The sequence below is a fragment of the Gopherus flavomarginatus genome, chromosome 3, assembly GCF_025201925.1.
Source record: "Gopherus flavomarginatus isolate rGopFla2 chromosome 3, rGopFla2.mat.asm, whole genome shotgun sequence".
Lineage (NCBI taxonomy): Eukaryota > Metazoa > Chordata > Testudines > Testudinidae > Gopherus > Gopherus flavomarginatus.
In genome coordinates, this window is record NC_066619.1 from 67613068 (window position 1) to 67629774 (window position 16707).

The window sequence follows — 16707 nt, forward strand, 5'->3', positions numbered from 1 at the left end:
TGCTGGATTCCAGTCAGATCTGCTGGGGAAATCACAGTGAGGTTTAGAAGAACTGTCCAAACCGCTGGTCTGGAGGGAAAGAGATGTGGGTTTCTACCTTAAAGAGGTCATAGCTTGGTGCTTGCAAACTTAAATGGATCACATGAGGAAGACTGGGGAACAATGCAGTTATCCTTGAAATTATTTTAGCCTTTTTTCTGTCCAGCAATTGTTCATAAACAGATTGAAGAAGTCTTTAATATATTGATTATTTGAAATTATATACTCAGATTTTAAGATCAGAAGGGATCATCATGATAATCTAGACTGACCTCCTGCACATTGCAGACCACAGAACCTCACCCTCCTATTATAGACCCCAACCCCTGGCTGAGTTACTGAAGTCCTCAATTTATGATTTAAAGACTTGAAGTTACATAGAATCCATCATTTACGCTAGTTTAAACTAGCAAGTGACCCATGCCCCATGCTGCAGAGGAAGGAGAACCCCCTCCCAGAGCCTCTGCCAATCTGACCTAGGGAAAAATTCCTTCCCAGCCCCAAATATGATGATCAGTTAGATCCTGAGCACGTGGGCAAGACAATTCTCTAGCCAGAGCCCTCCCCATCTCATGTCCTATCACTAGCTGTTGGAGATACTGGCTGCTAGCAGTGTCAGATTGGCTACATGCCACTGTAGGTAGTTTCGTCATATATCCCTCCATAAACTTATCGAGCTCAGTCTTGAAACCAGTTAGGATTTTTCGTCCCGCTGCTCCCCTTGGAAGGCTGTTTCAAAACTTCACTCTTCTGATAAAAGAACAGGAGTACTTGTGGCACCTTAGAGACTAACAAATTTATTTGAGCATAAACTTTCGTGGGCTACAGCCCACTTCATCAGATGAACAGAATGGAACATACAGTAAGAAGATATATCTACATACAGAGAACATGAAAAGGTGGACTGTCATAAACAGATAGCTAAGGGTTAATGTCTCTTTCACCTGGAAAGAAGTAACATGAAACACCTGACCAGAGGACCAATCAGGAAACAAGACTTTTTCAAATCTGGGTGGAGGGAAGTTTGTGTCTGAGTTCTTTGTCTTTTGCCTGTCTCTCTCTCGGCTATGAGAGGATTTCTGTTTCCTGCTTTCTAATCTTCTGTTTCCAAGTTGTGAGTACAGAGATCATAAAACAATAGGGGTTATTGTTTTTTTCTTTTGTATTTACATGGTGTACTTGCTGGAATGTGTTAAATTGTGTTCTTTTGAATAAGGCTGTTTATTCATATTTCTTTTAAGCAATTGACCCTGTATTTGTCACCTTAATACAGAGAGACCATTTTTATGTATTTTTCTTTCTTTTTACATAAAGCTTTCTTTTAAGACCTGTTGGAGTTTTTTCTTTAGTGAGGAACTCCAGGGAATTGAGTCTGTGCTCACCAGGGAATTGGTGGGAGGAAGAAGTCAGTGGGAAATCTATGTGTGTTAGATTTACTAGCCTGACTTTGCATACCCTCTGGGTGAAGCGGGAAGTGCTTGTGTTTCCAGGACTGGAAATAGGAGAGGGTGGAGTCCCTCTGTTTAGATTCACGGAGCTTGCTTCTGTGTATCTCTCCAGGAACCCAGGGAGGAAACACCTGCAGGGGGGAAGGGAAATGGTTTATTTCCCTTTGTTGTGAGACTCAAGGGATTTGGGTCTTGGGGTCCCCAGGGAAGGTTTTTGGGGGGACCAGAGTGCCCCAAAACACTCTAATTTTTTGGGTGGTGGCAGCTTTACCAGGTCCAAGCTGGTAACTAAGCTTGGAGGTTTTCATGCTAACCCACATATTTTGGACGCTAAGGTCCAAATCTGGGACTAGGTTATGACATGAGTGGCAGCGTTTGTGAGAAAGATAGAATCCAGAAGCCAGTAGGAATATTATATTTTTCTTTTCTCTGCTAAGGGCTTTTAAGCAGAGAGAAACAGTTTGGTTTTAAAGGGAACCAGAGAGAATTTTTTTTTCTTTCTCTGCTCTCTCTTGCAGTTTCTGGTTTGTATATTAAGCAAGAAACCATTAAGTAACTATTACGGGTCTTTTGTCACACAATAGCACTCCCATTAGGAGTCAAATACCAGCACTATACACATGCAAATAAAGTGGTTTTTCTGGTTTACTTTACATTGAAAAGATTAGCTAGAGGAAGAAAGGGAAAAAGGGCACTGTTGCTAGGCAGACCCCAGGAGGCAACAGAGAACCTGCAGTTCAGAAGACAAACACCGGAGGGCACCCCAACACAACAAAACAGGAACCATGCCTAACGACAAAAATGGAGGCGAAGTACAAATCAAAGACGCCGAGCACTGGCGAGAGATGGAAAAAAAACAAAAAGAGATGGAGCTAAGGGAAAGAGAAAAAGAGGCTACCCACAGGAGAGAGTTGGAACTCCTGAGAGAAACCCACCAACAGGCCATGGAATTAGAAAAGGCTAAGCAACAGGCTCCAGCCAATCCTAACAACCCTTCGCCAATTATGGTTCCACAGCACAGGAAATTTCCCACCTACAAGGCAGGTGATGATACCGAGGCCTTCTTGGAAAATTTTGAAAGAGCCTGTCTTGGGTACAGAATCCCTGAAAACCAGTACATGGTAAAATTGAGGCCACAGCTCAGTGGACCTTTAGCAGAGGTGGCAGCTGAAATGCCTAAGGAGAACATGAACGACTATAAACTTTTTCAAACCAAGGCCAGATACAGAATGGGGATAACTCCGGATCATGCCCGTCGGCGTTTCAGAACTCAAAAGTGGAAACCAGATGTGTCATTTCCCAAACACGCCTACTACGTTGGGAAACATTATGAGGCCTGGATATCAGGACACAATGTTAAATCCTTGGAAGAACTGCACCTCCTCATACAAATGGAGCAGTTCTTGGATGGTATTCCTGAGGACATAACACGGTACATACAAGATGGAAAACCCAAAAATCTCGCTGAGGCGGGGGAGATTGGAGCCAGATGGATGGAAGTGGCAAAAAGCAAGAAAGCTACTGTCAAGGGGAATGAATATCCCAGAGGGCACACCGACCATAAACCCTACAACCGAGGGCAGCCAAAAACCCCACCTACAACCGAAGTAAAGCCACAGACACACTATTCTTCCACCTCACCAGTCTCCAGTAACTCACCTCGACTCAGTGACCCATCAGATGGAAGATGCTTTAAGTGTAATGAACTGGGACATATCAAGGCCAACTGTCCAAAGAACGCCATCCGAGTTCAGTTCATTACACCACCATCACACCAAAGATCCCCAGGCCCAGATGCCTCTCAAATACCCTTGGAGCGAAGGGAAAATTTGAGAGTGGGCGGAAAGAAGGTTACTGCGTGGAGATACACGGGGGCACAAGTGTCAGCTATCCACCAATCCTTCTTAGACCCCAAATTCATCAACCCAAAGGCCCAAGTCACAATTTACCCCTTCATATCACAAGCTGTAGACTTGCCTACAGCTGAACTGCCTGTCCAGTACAAAGGCTGGTCAGGAATGTGGACTTTTGCAGTTTATGACAACTATCCCATCCCCATGCTACTGGGGGAAGACTTGGCCAACCAGGTGAAGCGGGCCAAGCGAGTGGGAATGGTTACACGTAGCCAAACCAGGCAAGCTTCCAGACCCATTCCTGTTCCTGAGCAGTCCACAGAGGCCCCGTCTGTGTTACCAGAGACTCAGACAGAGGTAGTGGACCCAGATTCCATGCCAACCACTGAAACAGCCACAGCACCTCCAGTCCCAGGCCCGGAACTGGAACAGCAACCAGCACCAGCAATTGCAACCACATCTTCAAACTCAATGCCAGTGGGCGCCAGCGAGCCAAAACTGGCAGAAGCAACAGACAGCCATACCCAAAAGGCTCAGCCAGAGCCTGAAATACCCTCAGGTGCACCAGCGGAGAGCGGTTCACCAGCAACAGAAACAACCCCATCACCTACATCGCTTCCAGAGGGACCAAGCCCAAGTCCACAGTCTGAGGAAGAACTGGTGACCCCAGCCTCAAGGGAATAGTTCCAGACTGAGCAGGAAGCAGATGACAGCCTTCAGAAAGTGTGGGCGGCGGCACGGAGCACCCCACTGCCTCTCTGCTCTTCTAATCGATCCCGGTTTGTTATAGACCAAGGACTGTTATACAAGAAGATTCTTTCTGGTGGACACCGGGAAGAATGGCAGCCGCAAAAACAGTTGGTGGTTCCAACTAAGTACCGGGAGAAGCTCTTAAGCTTAGCCCATGATCATCCCAGTGGCCATGCTGGGGTGAACAGAACCAAGGACCGGTTGGGGAAGTCCTTCCACTGGGAGGGGATGGGCAAGGACGTTGCCAAGTATGTCCGGTCTTGTGAGGTATGCCAAAGAGTGGGAAAGCCTCAAGACCAGGTCAAGGCCCCTCTCCAGCCACTCCCCATAATTGAGGTCCCATTTCAGCGAGTAGCTGTGGATATTCTGGGTCCTTTCCCAAAAAAGACGCCCAAAGGAAAGCAGTACGTACTAACTTTCGTGGACTTTGCTACCCGATGGCCGGAAGCAGTAGCTCTAGGCAACACCAGGGCTAACACTGTGTGCCTGGCCCTAACAGACATTTTTGCCAGGGTAGGTTGGCCCTCCGACATCCTTACAGATTCAGGATCTAATTTCCTGGCAGGGACCATGAAAGAACTGTGGGAAACTCATGGGGTGAACCACTTGGTTGCCACCCCGTACCACCATCAAACCAATGGCCTGGTGGAAAGGTTTAATGGAACTTTGGGGGCCATGATACGTAAATTCGTCCACGAACACTCCAATAATTGGGACCTAGTGTTGCAGCAATTGCTGTTTGCCTACAGGGCTGTACCACATCCCAGTTTAGGGTTTTCACCGTTTGAACTTGTGTATGGTCACGAGGTTAAGGGGCCATTACAGTTGGTGAAGCAGCAATGGGAGGGGTTTACGCCTTCTCCAGGAACTAACATTCTGGACTTTGTAAGCAACCTACAAAACACCCTCCAACACTCTTTAGCCCTTGCTAAAGAGAACCTAAAATATGCTCAGGAAGAGCAAAAGGCCTGGTATGACAAACATACTAGAGAACGTTCCTTCAAGGTAGGAGACCAGGTTATGGTCTTAAAGGCGCAACAGGCCCATAAGATGGAAGCATCATGGGAAGGGCCATTCACGGTCCAAGAGCGCCTGGGAACTGTGAACTACCTCATAGCATTTCCCAATTCCTCACTAAAGCCTAGAGTGTACCATGTTAATTCTCTCAAGCCTTTCTATTCCAGAGACTTACAGGTTTGTCAGTTTACAGTCCAGGGAAATGATGCTGAGTGGCCTGACGGTGTCTACTACGACGGGAAAAAAGATGGTGGCATGGAAGAGGTGAACTTCTCAACCACCCTGGAATGTCTGCAGCGGCGACAAATCAAGGAGTTGTGCACTAGCTTTGCCCCATTGTTCTCAGCCACCCCAGGACGGACTGAACGGGCATACCACTCCATTGACAAAGGTAATGCTCACTCAATTAGAACCCCACCCTACCGGGTGTCTCCTCATGCCCAAGCTGCTATAGAAAGGGAGATCCAGAACATGCTACAAATGGGTATAATCCGCTCATCTACCAGTGCATGGGCATCTCCAGTGGTTCTGGTACCCAAACCAGATGGGGAAATACGCTTTTGTGTGGACTACCGTAAGCTAAATGCTGTAACTCGTCCGGAAAACTATCCAATGCCACGCACCAATGAGCTGTTGGAGAAGTTGGGACGTGCCCAGTTCATCTCTACAATAGACTTAACCAAGGGGTACTGGCAAGTACCGCTAGATGAACCTGCCAAGGAGAGGTCAGCATTCATCACCCATGCGGGGGTGTATTAATTTATTGTCCTTCCTTTCGGCCTTCGAAATGCACCCGCCACCTTCCAGAGGCTGCTAAATGGTCTACTAGCAGGACTGGGACAATATGCAGTTGCTTACCTCGATGATGTGGCCATTTTTTCAGACTCCTGGCCCGAACACCTACTACACCTGGAGAAGGTCTTTGAGCGCATCAGGCAGGCCGGGCTAACTGTTAAGGCCAAAAAGTGTCAAATAGGCCAAAACAGAGTGACTTACCTGGGGCACCAGGTGGGTCGAGGAACCATAAACCCCCTACAGGCCAAGGTGGATGCTATCCAAAAGTGGCCTGTCCCAAGGTCAAAGAAACAGGTCCAATCCTTCTTAGGCTTGGCCGGGTACTACAGGCGATTTGTACCACACTACAGCCAAATCGCTGCCCCACTGACCGACCTGACCAAGAAGACCCAGCCAAATGCAGTTAACTGCACTGATAAGTGTCAAAAGGCCTTTACCCAGCTTAAGGCGACGCTCATGTCTGACCCTGTGCTCAGGGCCCCAGATTTTGACAAGCCATTCCTAGTAACCACGAATGCATCTGAGCGTGGTATAGGAGCAGTTCTCATGCAGGAAGCAACAGATCACAACTTCCATCCTGTCGTGTTTCTCAGCAAGAAACTGTCTGAGAGGCAAAGTCACTGGTCAGTCAGTGAAAAGGAATGCTATGCCATTGTGTACGCCCTGGAAAAGCTACGCCCATATGTTTGGGGACGGCGGTTCAGCTACAAACTGACCATGCTGCACTAAAGAGGCTTCATACTGCCAAGGGTAACAACAAGAAACTTCTTCGTTGGACTTTAGCTCTCCAAGATTTTAATTTTGAAATTCAGCACATCTCAGGAGCTTCTAACAAAGTAGCGGATGCACTCTCCCGTGACAGTTTCCCAGAATCCAGTAGTTTAAAAGTGTTCTTAAAATGTACAAGTCTGTTAGTTATATACTTAGTGGTATATGTAAAGGTGCATGTGTTGTATTAATCTGTTTATTTTAAAGTTCTAGGAGGAAATCGCCACCAGTGAGCTTCCCCACTGTCTGCAATTTGGGGGGCGTGTCATAAACAGATAGCTAAGGGTTAATGTCTCTTTCACCTGGAAAGAAGTAACATGAAACACCTGACCAGAGGACTAATCAGGAAACAAGACTTTTTCAAATCTGGGTGGAGGGAAGTTTGTGTCTGAGTTCTTTGTCTTCTGCCTGTCTCTCTCTCGGCTATGAGAGGATTTCTGTTTCCTGCTTTCTAATCTTCTGTTTCCAAGTTGTGAGTACAGAGATCATAAAACAATAGGGGTTATTGTTTTTTTTTCTTTTGTATTTACATGGTGTACTTGCTGGAATGTGTTAAATTGTGTTCTTTTGAATAAGGCTGTTTATTCATATTTCTTTTAAGCAATTGACCCTGTATTTGTCACCTTAATACAGAGAGACCATTTTTATGTATTTTTCTTTCTTTTTACATAAAGCTTTCTTTTAAGACCTGTTGGAGTTTTTTCTTTAGTGAGGAACTCCAGGGAATTGAGTCTGTGCTCACCAGGGAATTGGTGGGAGGAAGAAGTCAGTGGGAAATCTATGTGTGTTAGATTTACTAGCCTGACTTTGCATACCCTCTGGGTGAAGCGGGAAGTGCTTGTGTTTCCAGGACTGGAAATAGGAGAGGGTGGAGTCCCTCTGTTTAGATTCACGGAGCTTGCTTCTGTGTATCTCTCCAGGAACCCAGGGAGGAAACACCTGCAGGGGGGAAGGGAAATGGTTTATTTCCCTTTGTTGTGAGACTCAAGGGATTTGGGTCTTGGGGTCCTCAGGGAAGGTTTTTGGGGGGACCAGAGTGCCCCAAAACACTCTAATTTTTTGGGTGGTGGCAGCTTTACCAGGTCCAAGCTGGTAACTAGGCTTGAAGGTTTTCATGCTAACCCCCATATTTTGAACACTAAGGTCCAAATCTGGGACTAGGTTATGACATGGACATTGCCATACCAACTCTTAGAGGCTAATTAATTAAGATGAGCTATTATCAGCAGGAGAAAAAAAACTTTTGTAGTGATAATCAAGATGACCCATTCCAGACAGTTGACAAGAAGGTGTGAAGATACTTAATATGGAGAATTTGTGTAATGACTCAGCCACTCCCAGTCTCTATTCAAGCCCAAGTTAATGCTGCTATTCTGAAACTCTTCTGATAGTTACTGACTGTCTAATTTCAAGCCTAAACTTGTTGATGGCCAGTTTATATCCATGTGTTCTTATGCCAACATTGTCCCTTAAGTTTAAATAACTCCTCTTCCTCCCTGGGATTTATCCTTTTAATTATTCTTTAGTTTTTTCAGCAAATATTTAATGGTCTGCAAATTGATTATGAATAATTGATTATGAATATTCACAACTCACTCTCTTTTAGTTATTTATGTAAAAATCATGTGATATTGGTTCTGTGTTCTGATTAGATGATTTAACTAAGACACAGTTCCATCTGTGAATTGTGTATTTTACATTTGAATTGAAATTTGCTTTTGGCAAATATTTGAACATTCAAGGTTAAAATTCACTTTTTGTTCATGTGACACAACTGGGATGGAAGTATATCAAATTGTGGAATCTGTTTTTTGCAATATGTTGAAGGGTTTGCACTGAGGATGCACTAGTTTGGACTTGCTTAGGAGCAGCCTATTATGCAGTTTTCCAGACAGCAGTGCTGCCAAAGAAAATCACAGGCTCAATGGAGACTGATTTTATGGCCCATTACAACAATTTGTAACCTACTAACTCTCCTTTGTCCCTGGGAATTGGGCCCCGCGCCTAAGAAGGTCCTGTGCCTTAGGTGCCTTTAAATTTTTTTTTTTTTTTTTTTTTTTACTTATCTAGCACCTGCGGGTGGGGGAGCGGAGTCCAGGTCTTTGGCGGCATTTCAGCGGCAGGGGGAGTGTGTCCACTCCGGGTCTTCAGCGGTATTTCGGATGCAGAGAGGGGGGCGGTTCACTCCGGGTCTTTGGCGGCATTTCGGAGGTGGGGGGGGGTCTGCTCCGGGTCTTTAGCGGCATTTCGGCAGTGGGAGGTCCTTTGGTGCAGCAGAAGGCCTGGAGCGGATTCCCTGCTGCCAAAGTGCCGCCGAAGCCCTGGACTGCTGCAAGGTATTCAAATTGGGCCCCACAGTTCATAAAGTCAGCCCTGATTGCAGAGATGTTAATTGCCCACTTCACTTTAAACTGCCCTCCTGGAAAATGTGTTAACCCCATCTGCTTAACAATCTGTCCCACCATGTATCATTACTTTTCCAAGACCTGAAGAAGAGCTCATTGTATCTCAAACAAAAGCTTGTCTCTTCCACCAACAGAAATTGGTCCAGTAAAAGATATTACTTCACTCATCTTGTCTCTCTCTGTCCAGGAAAGGAATTTGACACTTCGCTGATGAATGATGAGGCAGAGCCATCAAAGCTACAATCTGGAGACATCAGCTTTCAGTGACTCTGAAATAATGGCCCTTCTCCATAGAACAATGTAATTTCAACACAGAGGCCTGTAGGGAAGGGCAAGGGTGCATGGTAGAAATGGAGTTTCATAGTTTGAGCACATGCCACAGAGACCAATTCCCATTTAAGAATAGGATTATGCTACATGCATGGTGTGACAAAGTGGGGTTTTCCCTCTTGTTATGTTGCATGTGAGTCTTACTGTCCTGTATTAATACAGGGTGTACCTCAACTTCCCTGTCTACTGCACCAATGCCTAAGTGCTGGGAATTTTATGTGTGGCTTTTGCTGAGACCCTCGAGGCAGGTAAGGCTGCCCAGCTGCCTGCACATAAGCTATTACCAGTTTGTAACCTAAGAACCAGAAGGGGGATAAGATCAGGTGATATTTTGCCTAGGGAGCAGGACAAAGCCCAAGGGAGGAGCAGTGAGCATGTCGGAGGCCAGGCAGCTTGGTCCAGGGCAGTCTGCTGTGGGGAACTCAAGGTAGGGGGAGTCCAGGGTGTCTGGCTCGGGGTTCCCCCAAGATGGACTTAGCTGAAAGTCACTGATTTCTGTGCTAAAAATTTCTGTTATATGCTGTGTACCTGTTGATTAATAAACCTTCAATTTTACTCGCTGGCTGAGAGTCACAGCTTCATTTGGATCCTTTCCAGAGTATTAGCCCGGTGACTCCATGACACATGGTGCTGACCATTGCTATATGAAAGAAGGGCATGCAGGAGATAGAGGGCAGAAGGGAACCCACCTAGCCTGAAACACTGTCAAACTTTGAATCCACAGAAGGTATGGGTGCGTCTCAGGACTTTTGTTGTTTTCAAACATCCATAACTCTCAGCTGCTTTAAGAATAAAGTCACTGTAGTTAAGAAACTCCTTTACTAAGACTATGTTCCTTGCTTTCCTGCCACATTGTCCTTGAAAGAGGTTAAACTAATAAGCCCAGAGTAGCCAGTCTAGGTGGAGTCTTGAAGGAGTGACTGTGGGGAATCAGGAAGTCTGTCACCGGAATCAGGAGGTCTATCAGTGTCTAGGATAGCTGGATGGCAATGTCCCATGTCCCAAAGAAGGGTGTCAGACAAGAGGTCCAAACCTGAGAGTGAATCCGAGTCTCTTAGAGAAAGAAATGGTGACTAGGCTCTAACGAGACCCAGTTATCTTGCAAGCACATAGGGTTCAGTAACTGGGTCCACTCTCAACAGACTAGTGACCTTGTAGTGGGTTACTAGGTCAGATTGTAAAAGGTAGTCTTCAAAGTAGCAAATCTTGAGTGCTCAAATGATTTTTGAAAACTAAAAGTCTTGCAAATATGATTAAATCAAAATTCACTTTGGAATTTGAACAAATATTCATGATTTTCCCCTGTTTTTGTCCAACTATAGAAAAAAATAAGAATAATTTATTTATTCATGTTATAATATTTCACACTTGAGCCTTTCTCATTTCCTAACAAAATGGTGTGTGGGGTCATGAGGGACCCCATCACCAAAGCATTATGTTTAAGTTGCACAATATCATGCACAATAGCATACTTTTTGCTGCAAAACATTTCCTGCAATCTTCTGGGTCATTGCCCTTTTTCACTTAACCTTAAAATGTATAGGCCATGAGTGTTTTGAAGAATGCCTCGATATCCTTTTATGCATTAAAGCATTTTATGCTTTAACATTTCAGAAAAGGTCAACTCAGATGAAGAATATGGCTTTATTTTTCTCCTCTGGTTTCTTCAATTATTTATTTTATTATTCCTTCGTGGTTTAATTTCATTTCATTTGCCTTTCTGATACTGGGCTTTCTGTCTTTTTCTACTATACACAAGCTGGTTACAAAGAAATCAGACCAAATGTTTTTCCCCGCACTACAAAAAAATCCCCAAAGAATACCACTAATACAAATGACTTTTCTGAATATACAGATTTTGAATGTTCAAAGGTTAGATTTGGCTACAGGTTTTTAGATGCCTTGTCTTGATAAGTATAAAGTGATTCAAGATGGTGCACGTCTATCAAACGCTGTGCTGGTGTTACTGTGAACATTGGAATTTGGTCATTTAGAAAAAGGATATTCCTATTGAAAGAAAGGAGTACATGTCAATGTTCTGTTTGATGAAGATTCCTTTAAACCTGAAAGATTTTTTTTTTTAATCCAAGTGACTATGGTTCTAGCTCCTGAATATTCCCATTTGTGGGATGTACTTCCTGGATATCACTGAGTGTGAGGAACTTTCTCTAAAGCAGGGCACCTGGGCCCCGCTCTAAGTCCATCTTGCAGCATTGTACATTTGGAGCTGAGATAATAAAGGCCCATGCAGCCCCAGACACTTCAAGTCTTTCTATTAAACCCAAGACTCCAATGAAAGTAGAAGTCCAAGTATGGAGGAGAAGGTAGTGTGAATGTGCAGAGGCAACACTATCAAAAACAACTGTGACTATTATAACAGCCTTTCATTTCCCTGAGGTGGCCTCTGCATAGCTCTACTTATGTGAGTGTGGCCTGGTCTACACTACTCGTTTAAACCGATTTTAGCAGCGTTAAACAGATTTAACGGCACACCCGTCCACACTACGAGGCCCTTTATATCGATATAAAGGGCTCCTCCCCAACGAGAGGAGTAGAGCTAAAATCGCTATTACCATATCGGATTAGGGTTAGTGTGGCCACAAATCGACGGTATTGGCTTCCGGGTGGTATCCCACAGTGCGCCATTGTGACCACTCTGGACAGCAATCTGAACTTGGATGCAGTGGCTAGGTACACAGGAAAAGCCCCGCGAACTTTTGAATTACATTTCCTGTTTGCTCAGCGTGGAGCTCTGATCAGCACGAGTGGCGATGTAGTCCCAAATCCAAAAAGAGCTCCAGCATGGACCGTACGGGAGATACTGGATCTGATCGCTGTATGGGGAGACAAATCTGTTCTATCAGAGCTCCATTACAGAAGACAAAATGCCAAAGCGTCTGAAAAAAATCTCCAGGCTACACAGTGCTGCGTGACAAGCGTAACGGAAAGCCAAAGAATCAAATGGATGCTCATGGAGAGAGGGAGGGGGTACCGAGGACTCGAGCTATCCCACAGTACACAGCAGTCTCCGAAAAATATTTACATTCTTGGCTGAGCTCCCAATGCCTGTAGGTTCAAACACATTGTCCGGCGTGGGTCAGGGTATAGCTGGACAATTTACTCCCTCCACCCCCATGTGAAAGAAAAGGGAAAGCAATCTTTTCTTGACTTCTTTGAATGTCACCCTATGTCTACTAAATGCTGCTGGTAGACGCGATGCTGCGGCAGTGAAGAGCAGTATCCACTCCTCTCCCCTCCTGGTGGCAGATGGTGCAGTAGGACTGCTAGCCGTCCTTGTCATGAGCCCGTGAGTGCTCCTGGCTGGCCTCAGGTGAGGCTGGCTGGGGGTGCCTGGGTAAGAATAGGAATGATTCCCAGTCATTCCCAGTAGATAGTACAGAACGGCTGGTAACCGTCCTCATCATAGCAACTGGGGGCTGAGCTCCATCAGCCCCCTCCCTTTCATGTGTAAAGAAAAGATTCTGTACTGCCTGGACTATCATAGCAGTGGGATGCTGGGCTCCTCTCCCCCGCACCGCTTAATGTTCTGCCTGGACTGTCATAGCACCGGGAGGCTGCCTCCCCCTCATTTTATCTCACTAACAAGTCACTGTTTCTTATTCCTGCATTCTTTATAACTTCATGACACAAATGGGGGGGACACTGCCACGGTAGCCCAGGAAGGTTTGGGGAGGAGGGAAGCAATGGGTGGGGTTGTTGCAGGGGCATCCCCCGTGAATGGCATGTAGCTCATCATTTCTGCGGGATCTGACATGGAGCAGCTGTGCTATCTGATACACTGGTTCTCTAGTACACTTGCCCCATATTCTAGGCAGGACTGACTCTATTTTTAGATACCATAAAGGAGGGATTGACTCAGAGAGTCATTCCCAGTTTTGCCTTTGCGCCCCCGACCGACCTCAGCCAGGGGCACCCATGAGAGCAGCAGAAAGTACAGAACAACAGATAACTGTCATCTTACTGCCAATTTACAATGGCAGCAGACGGTACAGAACGACTGATAACTGTCTCTGCTATCATGCAAAAGCAAACGAATGCTGCTGTGTAGCGCTGCAGTAACACCTCTGTTAGCGGCGTCCAGTACACATATGGTGATAGTAAAAAAAAAAGCTGAACGGGCTCCATGGTTGCCGTGCTATGGCGTCTGCCAGGGCAATCCAGGGAAAAAGGGCGCGAAATGATTGTCTGCCTTTGCTTTCCCGGAGGAAGGAATGAGTGATGACATTTATCCAGAACCACCCGCGACAATGATTTTTGCCCCATCAGCCACTGGGATCTCAACCCAGAATTCCAATGGGCGGGGGAGACTGCGGGAACTATGGGATAGCTACAGAATAGCTACCCACAGTGCAACGCTCCGGAAATCGACGCTAGCCTCGGACCATGGACACACACCGCCGAATTAATGTGCTTAGTGTGGTCGCGTGCACTTGACTTTATACAATTTGTTTTACAAAACCGGTTTATGTAAAATTGGAATAATCCCATAGACGTACCCTGTAACAAACAATACAACTCCCAGGAAAGTGGGCTGAAGAATTTTGCAATTGTTTTTTAAAATTAGAACTGATAATAGGAACCTCAGATCTGGCATCCCAGCTTCATAAGTCCACCCAGGGGCACCGGAGCCCTCCCGAAAGTGGTGGGGCCAGGAGTACCCCACCCCCAGGCCTCGTTCCCAGCCAAGTCAAAAGCTGGAGCAGGCCTGTGGAGTCCAGTCCCCAGCCCACCCAGGATGGTGGTGGTGGGTGAAAGCAGCCCCTGCCTTTGTCCCAGGCTCCCCACCCAGGAAAGGTGGAGGGATCCATGCTCCCAACAGCTGGCTGCACGGCTCTCCCTGACCCACCTCCACTGACACTTAGGTCAGTATAACTACATTGCTCCCCTCCAAGTCCATCTCACAGCACTGTACATTTGAAGCTGAGATAATAAAGGGCCATGCAGCCCCAGGCACCTCAAGTCTTTCTATTAAACCCAAGATTATTCACACCCCTGTGCAATGTGGTTATACCAAAGTAATTCTGTAGCATATGTTGGCGTAAGGGTGAGTACAGAATTCCAGGTAGCAACCTAGTGAATCTTTGAGATGGAAACAGTAATAGAATCAGGTTATCAATTCCCCAGCACAGTGAGCTCAGTCCCTACCTCCTGGGTAACATTTCTAAGATAACAATGCAAGAGTGGGATGCATCTTTCTCCCTGAAATGTTTAATGTTGCTCTGAATCTTCTAAAGTTGCTGAGACTTCTAGAATTGAGACTGGAAACCAGAGGACTCTGGATGAGCTCTGTGTTACATTTTGCATTTCACATTGCTTCATGGGGATTGTACTGAATATATAGTAAACTGACAGATGCAATATTTTAGAATTATATTCTTTTGCACAGTGTGATTAATAACTTTTGTAATTCATTCCAGTTTTAGTTGGAAAGGAGACAAACCAAGGGAATGTATTTGGTTTTTCTTTTTTGTTTCCTCAAACTCATTTTTTTCTTAATAACCTCCCCCATGGACATCCCACAAAAAGAGAAAGAATTTTTACTCTTTTTGATGTTTGCAAGTCTTTTATGATATTTTGAAACATAAGTTCTGGAGGGTAGGATGCATTTGTTCTCCTGTTGACATTGTGTAGTGGGGGATTTACAGATGTAACTCCCATTATCATTACCCATGTAAATCCTCCATGCGTCAGTAAGAGAGGAGACCCTTAAGTGTCAGCCTTTACATTTTCCTTCTTTTGCCTGTTTCTTTCACAGTCTCTACATTATTTACTATAATTACAACCCTGATCCAGCATAATAATTAGATATCTTTTTGTGACTGATTGTCAAAATGTATCTCACACAATTGTGCAACAGCCAATGCTAAAACTACTTTCATATGGACTCCATTTTATTTTCAAAATGCTAAATACATTTAGAGCATAAAATGAACTAATTACATGCAATAAAATCTGGAATATATTTAGCTAGGAATGAAGATTCCTCCCTGGCCAGTTTTGCTGCTGTTTTTGGTTGTATTTGTTTGTTGGAGAGGCGGGGAACAGGATGGGGACCCCAAAATTCCTTGTCACTCCACCTGAGAAATATCAAAACCTAAATTTGTACAAAGATAAAATGCTGACCCTAATGAAGCACTGTAAGAGTTCTCAGGGTACTCAGGACAGTGAGTTACCTTGCTAACCTCCAGCTTCCAGTGTAAGAGAGACTTGCTTGTGGTTAATTGGGTGTCAGCTCCCTAACACCACCAGCTTGTTAGTCAGTCAAACACTCTCTTCTGGGTAGTGCTAGCCCTCACTTTGTCTTGTAAGTAAATAATAGGTGCACTCGAGTCCCCAGTCTTCTTTGATGTATTCTCCTGTAGTGTCCAGCCCCTTATCCACTGAGCACTCACAGAAGACTGGAAGAAAGCTAATGTGACAATTTTTAAAAGGGTAAATGGGATGACTGGGGTAATTATAGGCCTAAATACGTGACATCAATCCTGGGCAAGATAATGGAGCAGCTGATCCAGGAATCAATTAATAAAGAATAAAAGGAAGGCAATGTAATTAGTGCAAATCAACACAGATCTATGGAAAATAGATCTTGTCAAACTAACTTGATATCTTTTTTAGATGAAATTACAGGTTTGGTTGATAAAGGTAATAGTGTTTATGTAATATATTTCTCTAAGGTGTTTGACTTAGACTGAATGACATTTTGATTAATAAACTAGAACAATATACAATTACCATGGCACACATTAAATGAACTAAAAACTGTCTAACTGATAACTCAAAATGTGGTTGTAAATCATCATCAAGCTGGTATGTTTATCAGTGGCCTGTTCTTGGACTTATACCATTTGATACTTTTATCAATGACCTGGAAGAAAATATAAAATTGTCACTGATAAAGTGTGCAAGTGACACAAAAATTGGAGGAGTGATAAACAATGAGGAGGACAGGTCACCAGAGGTGGATTAGGTGTTTGTGGGGCCCTGGATCCTTCTCCATCCCTTCTGCCTGCAGTCCCTCCCCACCCCCAGCACTCCTGCTAGGGAAATGGGGTTGAGGCATAGGGACTTCTGCTGGGGAGTGGGTTTGGGATGCAGGGGCTTGTGCTGCTCTGCTCGACTCCACTCCACTCAGCAGGAATGCTGGCTGAGTGGGCAAGCAGAGTGGGTCAAGGTGTGCCCATTTTCCTGGGGGCCCCCCAATTGGCCTAGGCCCCTGGGCACATGTCCCATTGGCCCAGTGGCTAATCCACCACTGCAGGTCACTGATTCAGAGTGATCTCA